This window comes from Dipodomys merriami, unplaced genomic scaffold (assembly GCF_024711535.1).
Source record: "Dipodomys merriami isolate MVZ:Mamm:240054 unplaced genomic scaffold, mDipMer1.0.p SCAF_9, whole genome shotgun sequence".
Classification (NCBI taxonomy): domain Eukaryota; kingdom Metazoa; phylum Chordata; class Mammalia; order Rodentia; family Heteromyidae; genus Dipodomys; species Dipodomys merriami.
The window spans coordinates 31,888,699-31,905,596 of NW_027206512.1; the positions used below are offsets into that span (position 1 = coordinate 31,888,699).

The following is a 16,898-nucleotide window of genomic DNA, read 5'->3' on the forward strand; positions in this document are numbered from 1 at the left end:
GAGAGAGAAGGAGAGAGGGAGGAAAGAAAAAGAAAGGTGGGGGAGGGAAGGAGGGAAAGAGAGAGAGGAAAGAGAAAGACAGAGAAAGAAGGGGAGAGGGAGAGAGGGAGGAAGGAAGCAAGCAAAGAAGCATGTAAGGAAGGAAAATAAGGGAAGCGAAAGAAAAGAAAGAAGAAAGAAGGAAAGAAAGAAAGAAAGAGAGAAAGAAGACAAAAAGAAAGAAATCATCTTATAAATATGTTAGAAACAATCGCAACAAAGAAAAAACATTTGAGTCCTTACTTGGGGTTCATTTTGCCTAACATCAACTTATCTGACCTTTTCTTCTTGTCTCAGACACATACTAGTAATTGCAAATAAGGGAAACCATGGGACCTATGTTTCTTTGGGCCTGGCTTACTTCACTTAATGTAATTTTTCCAAGTCTTTCCATTTCCTAACAAATGGGGCAATGTCATTCTTTCTGATGGAGGCATAGAATTCCATTGTGTATATATACTACATTTTCATGGTATAACCCCTGTTTTCACTGTATTTGATGTTGATATAATCTGTGGAGGGGAAGGGAAAAAACAAATTGTTTAGATAGGGATACAGGTGGACTCTTTGCAACAATGAGGTGTATAAAACGTTATGTCAAAAAACGAACTTTACAATTTTGACTGGGGGGGATTTGTAAGGGGGAGGGGGCGGGTGGAGGGAGATGAAGGGATGGTAAGGGGAAACAATGGAGGAGGCAACAATCCTTGATAAGAAATGAACTCATGACCTTGTCCATGTAATTGTAACCCCTCTGTACGGTATTTTCACAATAAAAAATTTTTAAAAAGGAAAGAAAGAAAGAAAGAGAGAGAGAAAGAAAGAGAGAGAGAGAGAGGGAGGGAGGGAGGAGGGGAGGGAGGAAGGAGGGGAGGGAGGAAAGATGGAAAGAAGAAAAGAAGGAAGGAAAAGGAAGAGTCACATAAGTTTTTATAGATAAAAACATTTTCACATCATCATATGAACTCATTTAAGAATGCAACCTCATTGCTAGACGATTATTGCAAATGACAGCAAGGAACTATAATTCAAGGACAATATATACTCAGGCAAGAACAAGCCTAAGACTATAGATACCACTTAATCTTTTTGGGCCTTATTCAATTTAGGAATCTAATGAATACAAAAGATAACAATTTGATAAACATGTTGAAAGAACAGAGCAATTTTATTATCTCATAAAATGGACTGATACAAATGAACAACAAAATATATAGGACTGTGATATTTGAGAACAGACAAGTTTTGCTATAGATCTATTTACAAAAAATTTTAAGTTGTACTTGTTCCCTGGCAAAAGTCTCCATAACATAATAAAATATGTAACTTATAATTCAGTATCATAATATTATCACAATAATCAGAGTGAATTTGAGGAAGTGGCAGAAAGTGCTAGTTGCCTTTAGTCTCCTATAAAATGCCTCATTGTAAGGCATTGTTTCTATGATTTGTGAATGGTGATTTTATTTTTATGGAACTGATATTGTTATTTCTAGATTGCACCATTTGCTGTTTCTTAAGGTTGATTTAACAGATCTCTGGTATTTCAGCAATATTATTGTAAAGAACTTGTGTTTTCGAACAAGTCACTGCTTGTTCAATGTACCATATCGTTTTACTCTGACTTAGTCTTTACAAGGTAAATCTTCTTGCTGTATTGCCTATGATTTGCTAGGATTTATTCATCCAATGAAACTTAGAAATGTAACATTCTTACCAATGGGGGAAAATGAGAATCATGGGGGATTTTGATCCTCTCTAATTCGTACCATTTTTCCCCTTCAGAGACAATTACAGAGGATATCAGGACGTGACAGGAGTCAGCTGTAGCTGACTAATTCAAATTCTTGTCCTTCACATTACATCAGTAATAGTTTATCTTCCAGCTTGAAATTGAGTAGTTTTCATTGATGGCAATTGTCAATGACATCAAACAAACAGCTGACAATATTGACACATATTTAGCTAATACAAAATCTAAGCTGGTACTGGTGTCTCACACTTATAATGCTAGCTATTCTATACAATCTTAATTGTTGTTTAGCCTAATGTTTTTGTGTATATATGCACACACAAAAATATCTAAATTATTTATTTCAAAAAGCCACAGGATATTAGCTGTTCTTTTAACAGGGATGTTAGTGTCTATATTACCATAGCATTCCCTTTTCCTATTAAAAATAATAGAGAAAATATGCTAAGCCTTAGTGGCTTATGCCTTTCATTCTAGCTACCCATGAGGCTGAGATCTGAGAACTGTGGTTTGAGCAAGCCTGGGAAAGAAAGTCTGTTAAGACTCTCACTTCTGCTTAACCACCAAAAACCTAGAAGTAGAGTTCAAGTGGTGGAGCACTAGCCTGTAACAAAAACGCTCAGCAACTGGGCCCAGGCCCTGAGAAAATTTTGTCCACACTACAAACCAGACCACATTAATGGCACCAGCACAACCATGTTCATTGCAGCATTGTTTACCATTGCCAAGTTATAGAATCAATCGAGATGTCCTTCAGTGGATGAATAGATCAAGAAATATGATATATATCATATTTATACACATATGATACACATATATCATACGCACACACACACAATGGAATTCTACTCATCCATCAGAAAGAATGTTATCATAAAGAGATGGAAAAACTTGGAAAAAATATATTAAGCGAAGTAAGCCAGAGCCAAAAAAAAATAGGCTGAGTAGTTTCCTCACTTGTGGTAACTAGAATGTGCTTATAAATCTACAAGTAAGCACATTGGATGACTAACATAAATATACATATATATACATATATACACACATACAAACATCCATGTGTACACTCTGGGACATGATAAATTATATAGGACCCTAGACATTAACATATAGAGTCCAAAAGAGGATATGCATAGTATTTGTAGACAAAGGCTCAATAGCTATATACAGATGATCATATAAAATATTTTATGAAATGAACTCCAAGAAAAGGAAATGAGACATTTTTATAGTTGTCATTGTTGCTTCTTTCTTCTCTTTTCCTTTTGTCTTATTTAGGAAGTTAAGGGAGGGCATATAAAAAATGGAACAAGGATGAACAAATACAACAGTGATACTCACTAGACACTATGTGGAAATGAATTGGATATCTTGTGGGTGGGGATAGGAGGGAAAGACCGGGAGAGAACAGCAGAAGGGGAGACATGGTTCAAAAAGAATTGTACTCGTTACTCATTTCCTGGCTCATGTAACTGTAACCCCTCTGTATATCAGCACTACACTAACAATAAAAACTATAAATGTATACATATGTATGTACATACAAGTATGCATACATACATACATACATACATACGAAAATAAGGTCTATATGTAGTAGCATGAAGTCTTCCGGTTTAATTAAGACTTCAAAAGAAATGAAGGCACTACTGATAATTTTCACCCTGTGGTGCTTCTATTTATTTTATCCTTCTATTTTTTATCTTTCCTGTTTATATGAATTTTGTAGGACTGAATTTTACATTCCATCTTTGTGTTAAAGTAAGAAAGAAGCATAATAAAAGCAAAAAGATAAAAAAAAGAGGAAGCGAGAGAGAAATAGGAAAGGAAAAAGGAAATCAATGTATTTTCCATATCAATATTTTGTATAATTGTAGTTTTGCTTAAGATGGCTTTCTTGTTTGCTATATAAGGAAGCAGCATAACGAATAAATTCCCCAAAGCAAATGCCCTAAGATGACCATTGTTAAATGCCAAGTGTAGCCCACTTCAACAAAGTGGCCTGGGTCTTCAGTAAATTATCCCTCAAGACTGAGCCACAGTCTTCAAATGGAGGTGCAGAAATAAATCCTACAAAAGATCATAGGGTGCTTCCACCCTATGTTGCCATTTTAATATAAAGCTCACCATTATATGTGTGTCTGTGTGCTTGTGTATGTGTTTGTGTATGTGTTTTCTTTGTCACATCTCACAGACATTAATGTATTATCTAATTAGATGCAGTAGGATTTGCTTCAACCTTTATGCATTCAAAAAACTTATTTTTTCTAATGATCAGACAGAATAGCATTTTCTACTTACTTTCAACTTTTCTGTGAACATTTTCCCCCAGTGCTTAGCAAAACAGCTGTTTCTCCATGAGATCAAGTCTCATGCCAAGTTTAAAATGTTAATGTTGAGCCATGTGCTCAACATTAAGTATCTCCAATTTCCAAATGGAGATATTCTGGCAGCTCTCACTTACTCAATAATTTTAAATCGGAACAGACTTAACAACACTAGGGAGAAGAAAAGGAACAGCTCATTTCTCTTCCTCTGGCTGGTGGCTTCCTAAATGGCCAACAATACTGGTGATGGCTTTAATAATCTAAAATTGGCATACTATTGGCACTATTTTACCCAAATGGAGAGTTTTTAAATGAATAAAACATGATGTATAAAGATTAAAAAATTATAAGTGTGAATAATACCAAGATGAATGATATTATACAAACCAGTGATGCTTTTTAGATATGTTAAAATCTTTTAATTTGAATACTTCACTGTAAGTCATGAGATAACCTTTTAACTATTTTAGCATCTATTTCAACAAATACTTTTTTCCAATCTCTGTGAAGATAGATTTCATGTTATCTTCTTGTTTTAAAAATATATTAAAAATCCATTGCTTGTTTTATATATCCATGAATTGTAACACATGTACAGATTAACATGACCAACTTGTACAATAAGATTTTATTTCATTTTTTATTTTTATTTATTTATTTATTTTGCCAGTTTTGGGGCTTGAACTCTGGGCCTGGGCACTGTCCCTGCGCTCTTCAGCTCTAGGCGAGCCCTCTATTGCTTGAGCCCCAGAGCCACTTCCAGTTTTCTAGTGGCTTATTGGAGATAAGAGTCTCACGGACTTTCCTGCCAGGGCTGGCTTTGAATGGTGATCCTCAAATCTCAGCCTCCTGATTAGCTAGGATTACAGGCATAAGCCATGGGTGCCTGGCTAGAATACGATTTTAAAAGTTCCATTTCACTAAAGATCTGTCTGCATACTATTCCCTTAGAAGGAGTTTGAATATAAGAGTTTATCATCTACTGATGGATTTGGCATTTTGAGAGTATAATATATGTTAATGTACACAATATGATGTATTTTCTTATAATAGGGTATCAGAGTCACTATAAAGGTTCAAGAGCAGGTGTAAATACATTTGCATTCCACTAGGGTTAAAACTCGGAATGAAATTGTGTAATAAGTTTAAGAAAGAAAGCAATATTGGATAATCATAGAAGAGGAGGTGAATGAAAGAAGTTTCACAGAAATAACTCGGAAAAAATTGGAAATTAAGTTATTGACATCACCATTTCTGAAGAAAGAATAACATGGAAAACAAGAGACGTTATATCACATGGCACATGGAAAGACCCCTAAAACCATTATTGATTTGCACTTACAAATAGCAAATACAAAATGTCAATATTAAAAGTGGTACTACAACAACCATCTCTGACTTTCAACTGTGTGTGTGTGTGTGTGTGTGTGTGTGTGTGTGTGTGTGTGTGTCTGCTAGAGAGATTTCAACTCACGCAATTGTGTTTTTTAAACAGAAGTTCTCCAAACCCATTTCCCACTTCTTTCTGTTTGTTTGTTTGGATTCAGAGTTTAATTGTGTTGTGGAAAATATCTATATTTTTGTCCAGGCCATCCTTAGACCACAGGACTCTTACCTATCTCTCCTATATAGCTGAGGTTACCGGCATGTCACACTATGTCTGGCTGGTTTATTAATTTATTTGTTTTAAAGGTAGGATCTTGTTAACACCTTTTCTTAGGTTCTTCTCAAATTGGGATATTCCCAATCTGCACCTATCAAGTAATGAAAATTTTGAATTCAACACCCATCCAGGCCAGTTTCAACAATTAAAAAAAATGAAAATATTTTCAAAAGAAATTTTTTTCTAATTTTTTTTATTTTATTTTATTTGTGAACATACTGTACAGAGGGGCTACAATTACATGGGCAAGATAATGCGTACATTTCTTACCAAGCATTGCAGCCTCCTCCTTTTGTTTACCTTTCATGTCCCTTCCAAGCCTCCCCCCACCCCCCCATTCCCAATCCTTCTCCTTCCCCCCCATTCCCCCGCCCCCGCACCGACATTGTAAAGCTTGTTTTGGACATGACAACTTGTACTTCTCATTGTTGCAACAGGTCCACCTGTATCCTTAAACAATTGGTTTTTCCCCATCTCCTCCTCAAGTTATACTGACATCAAATATAGTGAAAGCAGGGGTTATACTGTGGGGAAGGGACATACAAAGCAACAAAGAGATAATCTTATAAATGCGTTAGAAACACATGAATGAAAGAAAAAAACATTAAAATACAAATCTAAGGGTTCATTTTCCTGACATCACATTATCTGACCTTTTCCGCTTGACTCATGCATATACTAGATATTGCAAATTAGGGAAACCATGGGACCTATGTTTCTTTGGGCCTGGCGTACTTCACTTAATACAATTTTTTCCATGTTTTTCCATTTCCTAACAAATGGGGCAATGCCATTCTTTCTGATGGAGGCATAGAATTCCATTGTGTATATATACCACATTTTCTTGATCCATTCATCTACTGAGGGGCATCTGTGTTGGTTCCATATCTTAGCTATGGTAAATAATGCTGCAATAAACATTGTTGTGCTGGTAGCTTTAGTGTGGTCTTGTTTATAAACATTTGGGTAAATGCGCAAAAGTGGGATTGCTGGGTCATAGGGGAGATCTATGTGAAGTCTTTTGAGGAACCTCCATACTGCTTTCCAAAGTGGTTGAACAAGTTTACATTCCCAGCAACAATGAAGTAAGGTTCCTTTCTGTCCACATCCCCTCCAGCACATGTTGTTAGAGTTCTTGATTTTTGCCATTCTAACTGGGGCGAGGTGATATCTCAATGTTGTTTTGATTTGCATTTCTTTTATGGCTAGGGATGTTGAACATTTCTTCATGTGTCTATTGGCCATCCTTCTTTCTTCTTCAGAGAAGTTTCTCTTTAAGTCTTTCCACCAAACCAGCCCTACAAAAGATTCTTAAAGATGTCCTACACATAGAAAACCAACAAGACCACAACAAAGGCCAAGAAACTGCACCCAAACTGAGAATCAAAGAACCATCGGAAGAACCCAGTTTTTGCAGTCCCCAAGAAGGTGGATAACATGGCAGGGACTCCCAAATACCTCTCAGTCCTATCTCTTAACGTTAACGGACTGAACTCTCCAATTAAGCGACATAGACTGTCTAGTTGGATTAAAAAACAAGATCCTTCTATCTGCTGCCTGCAGGAGTCACATCTTGCCCGTAAAAACAAACACATTTTCAAAGGCTGGAACAAAATCTACCAAGCAAACGGCCTCCATAAACAGGCGGGAGTTGCAATCCTAATATCAGATAAAATAGACTTCAAATTAAAATTCGTGAGAAGAGATAAAGAAGGTCACTACATACTAATTAAAGGATCTCTCCTTCAGGAGGATATTACAATTCTAAATATCTATTCGCCAAACAATGGAGCACCCAAATTTATCAAAGAAACACTACTTTCCCTCAAATCCCATATAGATCCAAAGACATTAATTGCTGGGGATTTTAACACACCACTCTCCCCACTAGATAGATCAACTCGACAAAACCTCAACAGAGAAACCGCAGCTCTAAACAGCTGCATAGATCAACTAGACTTAACAGACATTTACCGAACATTTCACCCAGCAGCATCAGAATACAGGTTTTTCTCAGCAGCACATGGAATGTTTTCTAAAATAGACCACATTTTAGGCCACAAAGCAAACTTGTCTAAATTCAGAAACATTGAAGTTATACCTAGCATTCTCTCTGACCACAAGGGAATAAAATTAGAACTCAACACCAAAAGCCACCAAAGAAAGTCCGGTATCATATGGAGGCTGAACAACACACTGCTGAACCAAGAGTGGGTCATGGAAGAGATTAGAAAGGAAATTCAAATGTTCATGCTATTCAACAAAAATGAACACACAAATTACCAGCTCCTCTGGGACACAGCAAAGGCAGTACTCAGAGGCAAGTTTATAGCTCTGAGCTCCTACATCAACAAATTGGAGAGATCTGAAACTAGCAATTTAATGACACATCTAAACCTCCTTGAAAAAGAGCAGCAAGATAAACCCCAATCCAGTAGAGGGAAAGAAATAATCAAAATTAAATCAGAATTAAATGAATTAGAATCCAAAAAAAAACTATAGAAAGAATCAACAAAACAAAGAGTTGGTTCTTCGAAAAACTTAACAAAATTGATAGACCCTTAGCAAATCTTATCAGAAAAAGAAGAGAACACACCCAAATTAATAAACTCAGAGACGAGAATGGAAACATCACCACAGAAACAACCAAGATTCAGAACATTATAAGGGAATACTTCTCAAAACTTTATGCTAATAAGTTTGAGAACTTGACAGAAATGGACCTCTTCCTAGCAAATATTGACATGCCAAAACTAAACCAAGATGAGTTAAACTATCTTAACAGGCCCATATCAAGCAGTGAAATAGAAACAGCAATAAGAGACCTCCCAGCTAAGAAAAGTCCAGGACCAGATGGTTTTACAGGGGAATTTTACAAGGCCTTCAAAGTAGAGCTCACACCAATACTCCTCCAACTCTCCAATGAAATTTAAAGAGAAAGCTCACTACCCAACACATTCTATGAAGCCATCATAACCCTCATCCCAAAACCCTGCAGGGACTCATCGAAGAAAGAGAACTATAGACCCATTTCTTTGATGAACATTGATGCAAAACTTCTCAACAAGATTTTGGCCAATCGACTTCAACAATTCATCCAAAAAATCATACACCACGATCAAACAGGATTCATTTCAGGGATGCGAAGCTGGTTCAATATACGCAAATCAATTAATATTATTCATCACATCAACAGGAGCAAGAATAAGAACCACATGGTTATCTCAATAGATGCAGAAAAAGCATTCGACAAGATCCAACACCCCTTCATGATGAAGGTTTTGGAAAAATTAGGAATCCATGGAACATTCCTCAATACAATAAAGGCTGTATATGACAAACCTACAGCCAGCATTATACTCAATGGTGAAAAAGTAAAGCCATTTCCTCTTAACTCAGGAACAAGACAAGGATGCCCACTCTCTCCACTTCTCTTCAATCTAGTATTAGAATGCCTAGCTACAGCAATAAGACAAGATGAAGACATAAAGGGGATCCAATTTGGGAAAGAAGAAATAAAACTCTCCCTCTTTGCAGATGACTCCACTCCCAAATTACTCAAGCTGATTCAAAACTTTGGCAAAGTAGCAGGTTATAAAATTAACCCCCCAAAATCAATGGCTTTTCTGTATGCCAACAATGAGAAAAGTGTGGCTGAAATTAGGAAAGCAACTCCATTTGTAATAGCCCCACAAAAAATAAAATACCTAGGAATTAACTTAACTAAAGAAGTGAAGGACCTCTGTGATGAAAACTTTAAAAACTTGAAAAAGGAAATCAACACAGAACTAAAAAAAATGGCAAAGCCTCCCATGCTCCTGGATTGGAAATATTAACATCATGAAAATGGCAATACTTCCCAAGGCATCTACAAATTCAACGCAATACCTATCAAAATTCCACCCTCATTCTTCAAGGAAATAGAAGAGGCAATCCAAAAATTCATATGGAACAATAAAAGACCCCGAATAGGAAAAACGTTCCTCAATGGAAAGAACACTGCTGGAGGAATATCAATACCAAATTTCAAACTCTACTATAAAGCCATAGTAATCAAAACTGCTTGGTATTGGCATAAGAACAGACCTCAGGACCAATGGAATAGAATTGAAAACCCAGAAATGAACCTACAGACCTATAGCCATCTAGTCTTCGATAAGGGAGCTAAAACAATAGAATGGAAGAAAGACAGCCTCTTCAGTAAATGGTGCTGGCATGTAGAAAATTAAAGCTAGATCCTTATATATCGCCCTGCACCAGAATCAACTCCAAATGGATCAAAGACCTTGAAGTCAAAGCAGACACTCTGAAAACATTACAGGATGGAATAGGAGAAACCCTAGGTCTCCTTGGCTCAGGCCGAAATTTTTTTGAATAGAGACCCGGAAACACAACCAATCAAAGAAAGTTTGGACAAATGGGATTGCATAAAGTTGCAGAGCTTCTGCAGGGCAAATGACATAGCTAGCAAGATCAATAGAAAGCCCACAGATTGGGAGAAGATCTTTACTAGCCATACAATGGACAAGGGTCTCATATCTAAAATATACTTGGAACTCAAAAAATTAACCCCCCCAACAACAAATCCTCAAGGAAACAACTGCCCAATAAATAAGTGGGCGAAAGAATATTTTCAAAAGAATTTAAGAATTATCATTACTATATGTTTAAATTTATTGTGTATATTTTTCATTTATTCATATTTGTTTTTAAGTAGTTGCATAATTCTGGTGGTCCTTATTCTGATTATCGAGGTCAATATGGTTATAAAATACACAGAGATTTTCTACTGTATAAGGTGAAATATTGTATTTATGTGAAATATGTCATAGTGTAATAGTAAATGGTGTACATTTGTCAGCATTACAGTAAATGCAATTTACTATTAGATTTGAGTTTGTGTTCATTTCTATCCTTCCTTACAGAGGGTGCACATAGTTCTCTTATTAAGGCAGTGAGTATTGTCCTCATATATTTTGGTGACATAACAGCACCTCTTTCTGAAAAATGTATATTGATAGGTATACTCATTTTTTTTTTTAGTTGCAGGACATGAACAGGGCCTGGGTGCTGTCCCTGATCCTCTTTTTGGCCAAGGCTAGGGTTCTACCAATTGAATCACAGTGCCACTTCTGTATTTTGAGAGATTGATAGGAAATAAGACTCTCACCGGTTTTTTTGCTTGTCCTGGCTTTGAACCATGATCCTCAGATAGAAACCTCCTGAGTAGCCAGGATTATAGGCTTGAGCCACTGGAGCCCAGCTGTAATACTCATGTTTTAAAATATTTTAATTATTTTTTAAATTAAAAAGGTGTAATATCTTTTGTGACAGATAAATAAATTTATTTTGTATTATTTAAATTTTGTATTTAGTTACTGTTGAAACAGTAACTAAATCCTGTGTATAGAGACTCAGCAACTTTTGTATATCTTTAGGAAACATTTAACTATATATCTTCATTTTGATGATAGAATTATTTTCTAGTTTTAGTAAGGAAAGAACACCTTGTAATTTTTATATTTATTTTTATTGTTATTGTAGAGTTGATATACAGAGGTGCTACAGTTACATGAATAAAGTAATTAGTACAATTCTTTTTGAATCATGTCTCTTCTCCTGTTGACTCACAGTTTTTCCCTCCCATCCACAAGATATACAGTTCATTTTCCACATAGTATCTAGTGATTACCACTGTCATATTTGTTCATTCTTTGTTACACCTTTTCTGTGGCCTCCCTTGTCCTCCCAATTACAAACAAACAAGACAAAAGGATAACAAAAGCTAAAAGCTAAAAGGATAACAACAGCTAAAAAATATCTTGTTTCTTTTCCTTGTAGTTCATTTCATAAAATATTATGTTATATGATCATATGCACATAACTATTTAGCCTTTCTCAGCCATTCCTATGCATATCCTTCTTTGGCCTCAGTGTATGAGTGTCTAGAGTCCTATATCATGTCCCAGTGTGCGTGTGTGTGTGTGTGTGTGTGTGTGTGTGTGTGTGTGCGTGCGTGAGAGAGAGAGAGAGATAGAGATAGAGAGAGAGAGAGAGAGAGAGAGAGAGAGAGAGAGAGAATGTGTATATGTTTGTGCTTATTAATCATTCATTGTGTTTGCTTGTAGATATATAGCACATACTAGTTACCACAAGTGAGGGAACCCATGCACCCTATTATTCTCTGGGACTGGTTTACCTTGCTTAATATATTTTTTCAAGTTTTTCCATTTCCTTATGAATTATACAATACCCTTTTTTTCTGATTGATGAGTAGAATTCCATTGTGTATATATACCACATTTTCTTGATTTATTTGAACCTGAGGCATATCCTTGCAATTCGTAAAACAGGAATTAAGAATTCCCAGAGATAAAGCAAGAGTTTTTTTTTTTTTAATTTTATTTTATTTTATTTGAGAACATACTGTACAGAGGGGTTACAATTACATTGGCAGGATAATGCATACATTTCTTACCAAGCATTGCAGCCTCCTCCTTTGTTTACCCTTCACCTCCCTTCCCAGCCTCCCCCCTCCCCCCCACCCAATCATACCCCCCTCCCTCCACACACCGACATTGTAAAGCTTGCTTTGACATGACATTTTGTAATTCTCCTTGTTGCAACAGGTCCACCTGAATCCTTAAACGACTTGTTTGTCCCCATCTCCTCCACATGTTATACTGACATCAAATAAAGTGAAAGCGGGGGTTACACTGTGGGGGAGGGACATACAAAGCAACAAAGAAATAATCTTATAAATGCGTTAGAAACACATGCATGAAAGAAACGAAAACATTAAAATACATATTTAAGGGTTCGTTTTCCTAACATCACATTATCTGACCTTTTCCGCTTGACTCATACCTATACTAGATATTGCAAATAAGGGAAACCATGGGACCTATGTTTCTTTGGGCCTGGCTTACTTCACTTAATATAATTTTTTCCAAGCCTTTCCATTTCCTAACAAATGGGGAAATGTCATTCTTTCTGATGGAGGCATAGAATTCCATTGTGTATATGTACCACATTTTCTTGATCCATTCATCTACTGAGGGGCTTCTGGGTTGGTTCCATATCTTAGCTATGGTAAATAATGCTGCAATAAACATTGTTGTGCTGGTAGCTTTAGTGTGGTCTTGTTTGTATACATTTGGGTAAATGCCCAAAAGTGCGATTGCTGGATAATAGGGGAGTTCTATGTGAAGTCTTTTGAGGAACCTCCATACTGTAAAGCAAGAGTTTTAAGAATTACTAAAACATAAACTTTTTTGGATGTAGGCTAAGTATGTAAAGCGAATACTTTTTCTAATGTTGCATATTGTAACATATATGGTCTTAAATGTGCTATTTCACAGCTATATTGCTTATGTTTTGCAAGTTTTATTGAAAGCAGATTTTTATTATTTATTTTTATTTTATTGTCAAGGTGATGTACAGAGGTGTTATAGTTACATAAGAAAGGTAGTGAGTACATTTCTTTTCTAACTTGTTACTCCCTCCCTCATTTTTCTCCCTCTTCCCCCCCACCCGAGTTGCACAGATCATTTCCAACATATTGTCTTGTGAGTATCACTATTATATTGCTTCCCCTTTGGTCCTTTGTCTCACCATTTTAGGAGAGATAAGCATATAAATAGAGCAAAGTCAACTAATAACTGCACTTTTCTAAATTTGAACACGGGGCTTATAATACCACCAAGCAATCTGTTACCCAGAAGCTTCTTTGTGAAAGTGACAATTACAAGTTAGCTGTAGAAAATTTCAATGTGTTATTATAAATCATATGAGATCTAATTACACCTTTTAACACAAGATTTAGAATGGGTGTGAGAAACTTGGTCATAAGGCTGGTTGTGCCATTGGTGACGCTTCAGGTCTGTATGCAGTAGCTGAATGAGGCTCCTTTTTGACGAGCGTCATTTGAAAGGCTTTGTCACCACTAACATTTGCATGATAAATTTATGGACTCTGACTTTACCAGCTTGATTGAACACATTACATTTTGCTAAGAACAGCATGTCAACCCGCACAGTCAGCATCCCTAGACATCTGGGAAAACTGCAACTGTTAGAATTGTGCCATGGGACTAAAGACAAGAAAAGCTGTGTCAGCTGTCAGCTAGATTTTTTTTTCTCAAATACGAAAATTATAGGTAATGAAGCAAATGTGATGTTAATATTCAACATACCATTTCATTTATTGCTCTTTACACTTTCATTGTTCCAAGAACACAAAGAGAAGTTGAGAAATGACACGGGAATCAGGGAAACACTCACTTGTACTGCAGATGAGACAAGAACAGAAATTAAAAGCAGAGAGTGGGCCTGCAAAATCAGCTACAGATTGGTCAGGATATACCAAATATGCAATGATCATTTCAGAAAAAAATATCACTAGTGCATCTCACACCCACAAAAAACTAGAGGCAGACTGTTTCCTATGAGTTTGCATATTTTATGGAATAACCGAGTCACCTCAGCCCAGTTCTAAAGTGTTAAGGGGTTTGTCACCTACAAATTTTATTTGAAAATTAATTTATTCAAGTAATTTCAAGGCAAGGATTTTTGTCTAAGTTGTTCAAAATATCTACTTGGCCATTTAATTTGACTTTTTGACCTTGAATGCTATAATGTGTTCCACACTCACTGTCACAGGAAATGAATGTGAAATCTTTGATAATAAAATCAAAGAGAAACAAACTCAGTAGTACAGCTATCTGTTCAGATTTTTTTTTGCTTCTTCTGGAAATGAGTCAGCTATCATATTAATGAAACAAGGATCTGATGTTACTACAGAAATGAATTGGTAATTTGAACAGCATTTGGTAGGCTGAGGTTGACATCATGACACTATTATGAGTTTGCTACTGGACACCTATATGACACATATAAAGGAAATCATTGTAGTTTTGGTTTTGTTTTTACTTAAAATGTAAAGTGGTATGAGGAAGGATTAGAACTCAGCAGCAGAGAAAACTCTCTTTTAAAGACTTGAAGGTTGTTATTAGATTTCTTGATCATAGCCACTCTAATGGTATATCCCCTGTTGTCACTGTATTTATTTTGCATATATGTTTATTTGAATTAGAGAAGGGAAGGTGGACAACAGAATGGTGACACAAAGAACAGGGGGAACCAATGCAACAGCGATATACACAAGACAATATGTTGGAAATGATCCGTACAACTTGGGGGGATGGGGAGGGAAACTGGGAGAAAAATGAGGGAAAGACTAACAAGTTGGACAAGAAATGAACTTATTACCTTACTTATGTAACTGTAACCCCTCTGTATATCACCTTGACAATAAAAAAAGAAAGAAAAGAAAAAGAAAGGGAAAAAAAGACTCGTAGGAACAATATACAAAGGAGAGATTATCTCATAATTAGGATAATATCTTCAAAATAAGAGCCTCTATCTTCTTTTAAGATGATTTCTTTTTTTTCTACTTATATTTTCTTTTTTATTTATTTTTTATTGTGAAAATACAGTACAGAGGGGTTACAATCACATGGGCAAGATAATGAGGACATTTCTTATCAAGCATTGTAGCCTCCTCCTTTTTCTCCCCTTCAGATCCCTTCCCATCCTCCCCATCCTTCCCGCCCTCCCTAAGATGATTTCTTTGTTGCTTTGTATGTCCCTCCAACATGGTACAACCTCTGTTTTCACTGTATTTGATGTTGGTATAATTTGTGGAGGAGAAGGGAAAAAACAAATCGTTTTGCAACAATGAGATTACAAGTCATTATGTCGAAAAACGAACTTTACAATTTTGGCGGGGGAGAGGGAGTGGGGGGAGGGATGCGGGAGAGGTGGGGGAGATGGGAAGAGATGGGAAGGGAAAACAAAGGAGGCAATAACGCTTGGTAAGAAATGTATTCATTACCTTGCCCATGGAATTGTTGACCCCTCTGTACGGTATTTTGACAATTAAAAAAAATGGAAGAAAAAGGAAGCAAATTATACTGGACTTAAAAGAAAATAATTTTTGTGCAGGAGAAAGGCCGAGATGGCCTAGGAGATCACCAGGGCTCAGGTTGCCCTAATTGGTGGTGACGTGACCTTAGGGAAGATCATCCTCAAGGAAATCCCTTCCAAAATCATTTTCAAGGACCACTGGTGTCTTGCTTTCCATAGTATTTCCCCTCAAGTACCAACCCATTTTCTGGTGATCCCCAAGAAATATTTTATCCCAGATTTCTGTAGCTGAAGATGATGCTGAAAATCTCCTTTGACATTTGATAATTGTTGTCAAGAAATGTGCTGCTGATCTGGGCCTAAAGAAGGGCTATCGCATGGTGGTGAATGAAGGTGTAGATGGAAGGCAGGCTGTCTACCACGTTCATCTCCATGTTCTTGGGGGTTGTCAAATGCACTGGCCTCCTGGTTAAGCATGCTCTAGGGTAATTTTCCTTTTCTAGGCAGAGATGGGTCTTGCAAGTTCCAATTAGTTAACTGACAGCTTTTTCCCCCCCCCCTACATATGGAACTACTGAAGACATTTAAAAACCTATGCCTAATAGAAGACTCCATTGCATGGTAAAAAAAAAAAAAAAGAAAGAAAGAAAATAATTTTACTTTCACTAACAGAAAAATTGTCTATAATAGCCTCTGCAGCATGTAAATAATCCTTAAAATGGTAAATGTCCCTTATTTTTCAAAGCAAGGAGAATACTATCTCCCATTAGTAGATGTTAAATGTTGAGTAACATAGACATTTAGCAGTATTTAATCTACAGATAACACATCTATAACTTAAACCCATGTACTGGGTTTTAGAGATGGTTTTCTTAATTGTCCTCTCCCCAACTTTGATTTGTTATTTGTTAAAGCTAATACATTTTTCTTAATATTTTACATAAATCAATATGGTAAATCTTCACAAAACGGTGTAATTTTTGACACATTTCAGATAATTGAACTAAGCCAGTTACAGAGTATGAAGTAGATGCAGGATATAGGGTAAGGTAAGCCTTTATGAGACCGCTGTCATTGTGGAAGAATTAGAATGTATCTGACTTGTACTTGACACTGATGATTGAAATGAAGTCATTTCTATATAAGAAACTTTTAATCTTTTAAAAACAAATATTATATGAAGCACTGAG

General features: G+C 36.2%; 1 pseudogene; it reads left to right on the plus strand.

Annotated features, from left to right (window-relative positions):
* The first annotated feature begins 15,799 nt into the window (after nt 1-15,799).
* On the plus strand, nt 15,800-16,181 carry LOC138820857 (adenosine 5'-monophosphoramidase HINT1 pseudogene; annotated as a pseudogene).
* The last annotated feature ends 717 nt before the right edge of the window (nt 16,182-16,898 follow it).